We start from the raw sequence: 11,323 nt of genomic DNA, 5'->3' as shown, positions 1-11,323 counted from the left end.
CCTCCGAGCTCGGGGCCCGCCGGGCGCAGGGCTCTCACGTGGGTGCGGGGTTCCGCCGGCAGCCGCGGCCAGTTTTGCAGGGAGAACTCCCGCGGAGGACGCGCGGCTGTGAGCGCTGCGGGCCCGCACTGGCCGCATCGCCTGGCTCCCGGCTCCCGGCTCCCGGCTCCCGGCTCCCGGCTCCCGGCTCCCGGCTCCCGGCTCCCGGCCTGGCTCCTGGCGCTGCAGCACCGCCACCTGCTGGTCCTGGGGGCGCAGTGCAGCCGCCCCAGCCTGCGGGGCTGCAGCCAGTCGGCCTCTGATCTGGACCCCAGCGCCCGGCTGGTTTGGGGAACCCTCAGCAGAAGCCGGGGCCCCCGTTGGGGGAGCCCCGAGGTCCCTGTGGCTGGGGCCCCGGGTCTCCCCGCCCGCGACGCCTCCCTCGGCCCGACGCTCCGATCTGAGCGGGTGCGGGGCGCGCCCTCCGGGGACCCCCCGCGGCTCCGGGCCCCCTTTCCGCCGGGCCGGGCGCGGGCTCCTGCACCGACGCGGGAGCTGCTGCCGCCTCGTTCCCGGCCCGGGCGGCCGGAGCCCACAGTGTTTTCTCCCGCTTTCCCGGCCCCGCCTCCGCGCCCGCTCCCGGGGGGACGGCTCCCCAACCTGCCCCGGCCGCTGGGGCCCCGCCGGCTCTGTGCCGAGATCTCCCTTCCTGGCGCTTGGGTTCCCGGAGCCGGGGCTGCCCGGCCCGGCCCGGCCCGGCCCGCGTTTCTGGACGCGGTGCCAGCACCCGAGCCGGGTCCGAGCTCCCTCCTGCGCGCCCGGCCGCCCGCACCGCCCGCAGCAAAGCACGTCGGCGCCGAGTCTCTCCCAGGCGCTTCCGGAGCCGCCCGCCAGGGCCCCGCAGGCGGTCCCGGTACCGGTGCCCCCCGCCCCCCGGGACGGCGCCCCAGTTCTTCCCGCCACCCGCCGTGCGGCGCAGACACGGGCGTGTCCCGCAGCCTCCCCCGCGCGGGTGGCGGTTGGGCCCGCTCCCCCCGCTCAGAGGCTCGGCACAGTCACGGGTCCCCTTCCCGTCGCGGCCCAGCCAGGGCCCTGGTGTCCCCCACCCCGTCTGTGCCAGCTCCGTCCTGCCCTCAGGAGAAGGCGCTTCGCGTGGGCAGCGGGGAGGTGCCCGCGTAGCCCCACCGCACCCCGGGGCCCAGCACAGGCACAGCCTCTCCCTGCCCGGCCCGGAGGCCACGGGAGGCCACGGGAGGCCGCGGCTCTGCGCTCCCAGGGCTGGGATAGAAGCGACCCCCTTCTGGCCAGGGCAGCGGGCACCGTCGTGAGGGAAGCTCCCTGGGGGCACCTGGGCGGAGGCCGGGGTGGCGGCTCCCTCACCTTCGTGCACCTGCGGGCCCCAGGCGGACTCCACCCTCCACGGGGCAGCGCAAAGGGGCAGCCGGTCAAACGCGGTACAATCGGACCCCGGGGGGGGGGGGTCTCGCTGTCACCAGTGACCTCCCGGCAGGGACCCAGACGGCCACCCAGAACCCTGTCCTCCCAGGAGCACAGGGCGGAGCCTGCCCGCCATCCGCCCTCCCCTCCGTCTCCAGGTGAGCACCCCCCGCCCAGGTGGCTGCAGAAGGCGCTCCTCAGACCCTCCTGGGACAGAGCGCCCTGGCCTCCAGGCCACCACGCGCCAGGGGACCCCTTGACACACAGTCAGCATTCCCTACCAATGGGGACGTGCACCCAGAAAGAACAGCTTCGGTCTGTTGACCATTCAGAACGCTTAGTAACCAAGTTCACTTTTTAAGAAATCAGAAAATGGAGGCAAAGAGTAGGGTGATTTTTTCCAGGATCAGGAAAACCCTAGCCACGAGCTGTTGATCGCCTATGACCAGTGTTTGTGGCCTCAACTGGACGCAAGTTGAGCCCATGGACCTCGGCCTGCCCTTGGGTGGAGAGAGGAGGTACCCCCTCCCACAGCAGCTGGGGGCGGGGGGCGCTGACCCGACAGGAGGCTGAGTCTGGCTTTGACCCATTTCCTGTCACCTTCGCCTCACACTTCACAGACAACACGCTGGCCAGTCCCACACGTGGCTTTAAGCTTCCTCCTCCTTAAGGGTCTTTCACTATTTCAGCGGCAGCAACAAGGGTTTTACCAAGTGAGTCCCTGCGTCATTCCTCCCCCATGAGTCTCTAGATCGCGGTGGTAATGAGACAGCAAAACCTGTGAAGGCTGTGTGTGTGTGTGTGTACATGTGTGTGCATGTGTGTGTGCATGTCTGTGTGCATGTGTATGCATGCTATGTCTGTTCCTACACTGAAGGAGTTCTGAGGTGAAGTAAACATGAGAAATCAAGAGCAAAAGAAAAAGAAACAAATAAAAATGCTAACTTTCTCAGTGTGGTTGAACTATCGGTAACTTTATTTTTTTAGAACTTACCTTCTGTGATTTGGAGAAAAGTTTGAGGCCGTGCCTGTGACACTGGATTGCGCTCCGTCCTCCTAATTTGTGCGACACATATCAGAAATGAAATCTCAGCGGCCTTTTCATAATTAGCTCTCAAACGCTGGGCAGCTTGGGGGCAAATGGTTTGTATTGTTTGTCCGGCTGACTGGGTTCCTTCCTCTCTGTTATGCTTTCTGAGTGTTTTTGTTCCTGCGGAGCTGGTTTGGGGGAGCAGTCATCACCTTTGCAGGCGGCTCTTTGGAAGTTAATCCTTTGGGAGCGATCCCTGAGAGAGGGGAACGGCCAGGTGTCCATTTCGATAAATGACAGGGGTTCGTAGAGAGCCAACTGGGACACCACCACTCCCGGCTCGTGGATGCGGGAGAGCAACGCAGGCAAAGGTTTCCGTCCCGCATGGGTTCGTGTCTGACTTGCTCCTGTGGTTTCTTTTCATGATTTTTTTTGTTATTGATTTTAGAGAGAGAAAGAGAGAGAGAGAAACATGGATCAGCTGCCTCCTGTATGTCCCTCCTGCATGCATGGGGATGGAGCCACACACACACAGGCACACGTGCACATACACACGCGCGCCCACACACACGGAATCGAACCGGCAACCTCTTGGTGCACGGGATGACCCTCACCCAACGGCGCCCACGGCTGGGCCTGAGGCCTCCTTTCAGGCGGGGCCTGAGGGGCTGGGAGCTCCGGGCCCAGAACAGCGTCCAGCAGGATGCCCTCTCTCCCTCCCCGTCGGCTCATTCTCACTCTCCTCCCGCTCACTCGCTCACTTCCTTGTTCTGTTTTGTTCTGCCCTTTCCTGAGGATTGGGAAGTCACGCACATGTGCCGAACAGTAAACAGGCAAACACAACGTGAAATAAAAATTGGGCTGCGAAAGGTTCTATCCCTACTCCGAGCAGCCCTGGGCCTCTACAATAGAAGAGAACCGGCGAGTTCTGGTTGAGGCGGCAGCGCACATGTCTCTTTCCGTCTCCCAGGAGTCCGCTGCAGTGAGAGCAGAGGGCCTTCCACAGGCTGAACGTGACCAAGGAAAACCAGGAGTGGGTGGAGAAGTGTCACCACCAAGCAGATGGGCGGCCCGCAGCGCAGCGCCTGCCCGGGGCCTGCGGACACCAAGGTCTGCTCACCGAGGGCAGGGCGTCTGGACACAGAGCTGCCAGCCTCAGGTTCTGCCCCTCCCCAGGCAATAAGGTGGGGATCAGAGACTGGTTGCCCCCAAACACTCCACACCCGGGAAGGAGTAGAATCAGGGAAAGCTCACCGGAGGATGGTGGACGCCCCGGCCAGGGCTCCAGCAGCAAATGCACTGACATTGGACAGGTACCGAGAGGACCTGCCTGCTCGCTGCGCGAGGGTGAAATGTTCCATATTTTTAAATGCAAATTTATGAAATGTTTCATAATTTAAAAAAACAACAACAACAAAGAACCTGGATGGTGTGGCTCAGTGGTTGAGCCTAGACCTGTGAGCCAGGGGGTCACTGTTCTATTCCCAGTCAGGGCACAGGCCCGGGTTGCGGGCTCAGTCCCCAGTGTGGGGCGTTCAGGAAGCAGCTGATCCATGATTCTCATCATTGATGTTTCTCTCTCTCTCCCTCTCCCTTCCTCTCTGAAATCAATAAAAATATATTTTTAAAAAGGGGGAGATTGGATCACAGCCTTCGGGAATGAGCATCCGTGAAATGTCATTTAATAGGCTCGCATTTTTAGTGTCTACAAATCATGTAAAAATATTTAAGGTAAAATAAGGTGCAGATCAACCAGAAACTAAAACTTGAGAAATCTGCAAACAAAGTCTACAGGTAACAGGACAGAATATGCATGAGGCCTGGGCCATGGGAGCAATCTCAGCTTTGAAGCAACAGAAGACTCACGACGGGATAAACAAACGCACACGAATATAAAATATTCACAACCTGCAGAAGGAAACAAAAAAACCAACAAACTAAAAGGCAAACAAAGCAGAGAGGGTTTTAATATTACAATTGGGAGATAATCACATCTTTTCAAGTTAATGGTGCATTTTAATGGTTCTTTATACTAACATCCCATTAGCTATCTGGAAAAAGATTAAAATATTTCACACAAAAAACCTCCATAGAGGTTTAAAAATAGTAAACAAATCATGAGAAAATATGATCCTAAATTATAACCAAAAAATGCAAATTAGAGCCAGGGCTGAGTACCTTTCCCTGACTTAATAGGAAAAAGTATAGTATAAAAATGGCATATCACCCCCCTACCTCCCCCAAACCCCCCCCCACCCCCACCCCCCGCCCCGGATGTGACTCTGATGGAGCTGATGGCCTGACTCACTTGCAATGGCAGCCCTGAGGGACCGTTTTTTGGCACAAAACCACCGCCCATCGTTGCACTCCCGCTGCCAGCGGTGGGCTCTGACTTGAGGGGTTGATTCTAAGCCAGTGGGTTCCACATCGCAGACTATTCTCCCAGCCTCTCTGAGAAGCAGGCATTGCAATCCTTACAGGGAGAGGGGGAGGGGGGGGGAAGGGAGGGGGAAGGGGAGAGGGAGGGGGAGGGGGAGAAAGGGAGAGGGAGAGGGAGAGGGAGGGAGAGGGAGAGGGGGAGAGGGAGAGGGAGAGAGAGGGAGGGAGAGGGAGGGGGAAAGATGCAGAAGGAGGGGGAGAGGGAGAGGGACTTAGGAAGTCGGCTTAGGAAGGCGTCTAAGGCAGCTCTCAGAACTCGTGTGTGTGTGTGTGTGTGTGTGTGTGTGTGTGTGTGTGTGAGTGTGTGGCAGGGGGCGGGGGGGGGGGACGAGAAGAGAGAAAGCAGAGAACTCACCTACTTAACACGCACCGCCCATGACACAGGCCATAGTGTGTGAAGACCTGGGGGGGGTGGGGGCAAATGGGAGGTATCTGTAATACTCTCAACGATAAAAAAAAATGTGTTTAAAAGGAAAAAGCACTTCTCTCACGGGATTGTTTCTGCCGCTGGCACACACCTCACCCAGAGCAGCCACACACCTCACCCCGAGCAGCCGCAAGGGGGCATCACTCCACCCCGCATTCGGTCCTCAGCAGACAGGGAGCCCCTGGGTGCACGTGGCTGGTCGCCCAACAGCAGGTGTCTGTCCCCGTGTCTTCAGTCCCAGGGTCCTCAGTCCCAGGGCGGCCCTGAGCCGGAGGGTCCAGATGCCACGCAGCAGGGGTCGTGGGTCACTTGGCGGCTAAGGGCGATTCTAAGGGCAGCCACGTGGCTCTCGGGCCTGCGCTGCGCCCAGAGGGGCAGAAAGAGGGGGCCCTGTGCTTGCTGAGCCGCGGGCACCGGGCACCGGGCACCCGGGAGGGCGCCTCTTTGGGAGAGGAAGGGAGATGGGCAGCTGCCCGTGATGGCCGCTCACAGGGGCCCTCCCGCGGGACGGACCTGTGTGGGGGCACCTGGGCACCCAGCGGAACGGGCCCCTTTGCTCCACCCGTCTGCCTGGAGCCCACTCTCTCCTCCCTGAGCCCTGTCCTCCTGCTGGTCCCTGCGCAGCTTCTCCCGTCTCGCCCAGGACATCTGGGTCTGACCTGGTGCCGAGGGTGAGGGCTCCGAGACGGCCCTGAGGGCCTGTGCGGGTGAGTGGGCCGCAGGTGTACATGAAACCCAGCCCTGGATAGGGCTCCCCACTTAGCACAGAGCTCAGCATTTTAGTAGATCCCCAGACACCACAACCACCACCACCAGGATCACCACCACCACCATCACCGCCATCACCACCACCACCACCACCACCACCACCACCAGCATCACCACCATCACCACCATCACCACCACCACCACCACCACCACCATCACCACCACCACCACCAGCATCACCACCATCACCACCACCACCTCCACCACCACCAGCATCACCACCAGGATCACCACCACCACCACCACCACCAGCATCACCACCACCACCACCACCAGCATCACCACCACCACCACCAGCATCACCACCATCGCCACCATCATCACCACCACCACCACCACCACCAGCATCACCACCAGGATCACCACCACCACCACCACCACCAGCATCACCACCACCACCACCACCAGTATCACCACCATCACCACCACCACCACCACCACCACCACCAGCATCACCACCATCACCATCACCACCACCACCACCACCACCACCACCAGCATCACCACCAGGATCACCACCACCACCACCACCACCATCACGATCACCACCACCACCACCACCAGCATCACCACCACCACCACCACCACCACCGGCATCACCACCACCACCACCACCACCAGGATCACCACCACCACCAGCATCACCACCACCACCACCACTACCACCACCGGCATCACCACCACCACCACCACCACCAGCATCACCACCACGATCACCATCAACACCACCATCACCATCACCACCAGCATCACCACCACCACCACCAGCATCACCACCACCACCAGCATCACCACCACCACCACCACCACCAGGATCACCACCACGATCACCATCAACACCACCACCACCAGCATCACCACCACCACCATCACCACCAGCATCACCATCACCACCACCAGCATCACCACCACCACCACCACCAGCATCACCACCACCACCACCACCACCAGGATCACCACCACGATCACCATCAACACCACCACCACCAACATCACCACCACCACCACCACCACCAGGATCACCACCACGATCACCATCAAAACCACCACCACCACCACCACCAGCATCACCACCAGGATCACCACCACCACCACCACCACCACCATCACCATCACCACCACCACCACCACCAGCATCACCACCACCACCACCAGCATCACCACCACCACCACCACCACCACCGGCATCACCACCACCACCACCACCACCACCAGGATCACCACCACGATCACCATCAACACCACCACCACCAACATCACCACCACCACCATCACCACCAGCATCACCACCACCACCACCAGCATCACCACCACCACCAGCATCACCACCACCACCACCACCACCAGGATCACCACCACGATCACCATCAACACCACCACCACCACCACCACCAGCATCACCACCACCACCACCACCACCACCAGCATCACCACCACCACCACCACCACCACCAGCATCACCACCACCACCACCAGCATCACCACCACCACCAGCATCACTACCACCACCACCACCACCAGCATCACCACCATCACCACCACCACCACCACCACCAGCATCACCACCAATCACCATCACCACCACCACCAGCATCACCACCATCACCATCATCACCACCACCACCACCAGCATCACCACCATCACCACCACCACCACCACCACCACCACCATCACCACCATCACCACCACCAGCATCACCACCACCACCACCACCACCACCAGCATCACCACCACCACTACCAGCATCACCACCACCACCACCACCACCACCAGCATCACCACCACCACCACCACCAGCATCACCACCATCACCACCACCACCACCACCATCACCATCATCACCACCACCACCACCACCACCATCACCACCACTACCACCACCATCACCACCACCACCATCACCACCACCACCACCACCATCACCACCACCACCACCAGCATCACCACCACCACCACCAGCATCACCACCATCACCACCAACAACAACAGCATCACCACTACCATCACCATCACCACCACCACCATCACCATCACCACCACCATCACCACCACCACCACCACCAGCAGCAGCAGCATCACCACCACCACCACCACCACCACCATCACCACCACCACCAGCATCACCACCACCACCACCACCACCATCACCACCACCAGCATCACCACCACCACCACCACCATCACCACCACCACCACCACCATCACCATCACCACCACCACCACCACCATCACAATCACCACCACCATCACCATCACCACCACCATCACCATCACCACCACCAGCATCACCACCACCACCACCACCAGCATCACCACCACCACCACCACCACCACCACCATCACCACCACCACCAGCATCACCACCACCACCACCACCAGCATCACCACCACCACCACCACCACCACCATCACCACCACCACCAGCATCACCACCATCACCACCACCACCACTATCACCAACAGCATGACCACCACCACCACCACCACCACCATCACCACCACCACCACCGTGCCCACTGGGTGGGACTGACTGTACCCAGACGCTTAGCCATCTGACCTGCCCATTTGCCTGCTAGGTCCTCTCTGCCAGCAGCCATGAGGCTAGGAGACCATGAGCTTCTTGGGCACCAGGTCGCTCCCCGCAGGGGTCACTGCAATGCCTGCTAGCATGGCTTATGTGACAGTCTGAGTACGCAGATGTGTTTACAGCCCCATACCTGTGAAATCATTCTGTATATTATAACGGTGGATGTATCTCATCATAAGTTTGTCAAAACCATACAATGTCCAACACCAAGAGTGGCCCTAAGGTAAGTTATGGATTTGGGATGACAATGACATGTCAATGTAGGTTTATCAACTGTGACAAATGTAGCTCTGGTGGGAGATGTTGGTAATGTGTGAGGGGTGAGGGGTATATGGGAAACGTTTGTACCTTCTCAATTTTTCTGTGAGCCTAAAATTGCTTTAAAAATAATAAAGTCTGCCCTATCTGGTTTGGCCCAGTGGATAGAGTGTCAGCCTGCGGACTGAAGGGTCCCGGGTTCGATTCCAATCAAGGGCACATGCCTGGGTTGCAGGCTCGATTCCCCAGTAGGGGGCGCGCAGGAGGCAGCCGATCAATGATTCTCGCTCATCACTGATGTAACTCTCTCTCCCTCTCCCTTCATCTCTGAAATCAATAAAATATATTTTTAAATAATAATAATAATAAAGTCTCCTGGCCGATGTGGCTGTTGATTGAGCATCGTCCCCTGCACCAAGAAGTCACTGGTTCCACTCCCAGTCAGGGCACATGCCCAGGTTGCGGGCTCCATCCCCAGTAGGGGGCATGCAGGAGGCAGCTGATGGATGTTTCTCTCTCCCCTGTCCCTTTCTCTCTAAAATAAATTTTAAAAAATATTTTAAAAAATAATCACACCTTTAAAAAAAAAAAAAAAAAAAACCACTTTAGGTTTCAGAATTTGACCAAGTCCCGTAAGTTTTTATATAGCCTTTTCATTAATTCCACTTCCTCAGTAAACTATGATTGTTTCTTAATTTCCTCTTTGGCCCAAGAGCTGCTTGGGAATTTTTTGTTTCTTTTGCATCAGAAATAAGAATCCATGAATCAGTGACCTCTTCTTCTAACAGCTCTTCTTTCCCACCTTCTGAACCATGAAAGAAAAGCCGTCACTCAGTCCGCTTATCCATCCTCAGAAGCAGGGAAAACCCTCCGTCAGCGAGCCTCACATCACTTCTTCTTTCCCGCTGAGATGCTGCTGAAACGCCTGCCCGCCCACCCGCCCGGGCGGACAGTAGGGCCAATGCAGCAATAGGAGGTATTTTATAACCCGCACCCCCTCCGCGATGGCAGCTTCATGCTGCTTTGCCCGCCTCACAGTCCGTCAATTCACCTCGAGAAGGGAACAGACACTTCAGGACACTGATTCACACCCAGTTTATTAAATTCAAACCCAATCCACTCAGGCATCAGGAGTGGGCCTCAGAGCCTAAGATACTTTCAATTTCTCTATTGTGTCCCACTTCGCCTTGTTAAATTCAGCAAAATGCGTTGAGGAAACAGGCAGAAACAGTGAATGCGTTTTAACCTGTTCCAGCCGCGGACCTGAGCTGATACACGTGCACCCCTCTTTGGACAGTGAGCTGCAAGTTCAAGTTTGAAGTGGGCTCTGGGATTCATGGGATTCCGAAGTGTTTCTAGAACTTGCATAACTTTTTTATAGGTTGTGGGCCCAAAATAATTGCAGGCACACATGATGTGTCACTGTGTGCTACCGGGTTTCTTTGCAATATTCAAAAAAATGGCAAGGTCGTGTTTTCAGCTTTTAACAGATGCTTACTGGTGGGGGCATAGCTGGAGAGCTCTGGGACACCCGGCGTGGCGATGTTTATTGAAACTCCAGGACAAAACCTTGGAGACGTGAAGGGATGGAAGTGCTGAAGGCATCACCGAATCCCAGAACTGCTGGAAACGTAAGCGCCTCCAAACGGTGCGGGACAGAGCGACAGCACCTAGCCCAGCCGGGGGCCGTGGGGGCTTAGGCTGGTTACTCAGAAAGCTGTGAAGAAAACCAACCCCCTCCCCGGAGAAGACTGTTCTGGCTCGTTTTATACTTTTGATACGTCACTGCCATTAGGGGTTTTTTCTGGAAATTTTTCTGAAAATGACATGTTAAATAAAAGCCAATTCTATAAAAATCTATTGCTTTGTCTAAGGAACTTGGAGCCGTTCCTCTAAATTCTGAGTCTATAATTGGGCGCTCAGGTCCTAGGTTACACAGATCAGCGGTTGCGGACCACTGGTGGTCCATGAGGTCCGAAAGGTTGGTGACCGCTGACACTGATAACGAAGGCCAATTGAGCCTAAGAGTGTGTCCCCTCCTGCAGAACAGCTGCCTGGGAGTCAGGATACTTGACCTGTGGCCTCAAACGCAAACATCCGTGTGTGACTAGTGCTGGGAAACCCCTTTCACCAACTCGTGGTGCGCGGTGTGAGGAAGGGGCGGGAACAGAGGACCTGCACAGGGGACGGGAGTCTGACAGACCTGGTCTGAGAGCGTGGATCTTCCTCACCAACCCCGTCTAAATGCTAGTTACTACCGCTCAAAGGAGCCTTCTGGGAGGAAATGTGGGAAACCAGAAAGTGAATTCTAAAATAGCCAGGAAGAAGAACTAAAGGAAAATCTATGTTTAATGTCTGAGTCCAGCTATTTTACTTTAAAACTTCAATTCCTGGGGG

This window comes from Myotis daubentonii, chromosome 10 (genome assembly GCF_963259705.1).
Source record: "Myotis daubentonii chromosome 10, mMyoDau2.1, whole genome shotgun sequence".
Lineage (NCBI taxonomy): Eukaryota > Metazoa > Chordata > Mammalia > Chiroptera > Vespertilionidae > Myotis > Myotis daubentonii.
The sequence above is the reverse complement of the archived record's forward strand: the minus strand, read 5'-3'. Positions refer to the sequence as shown.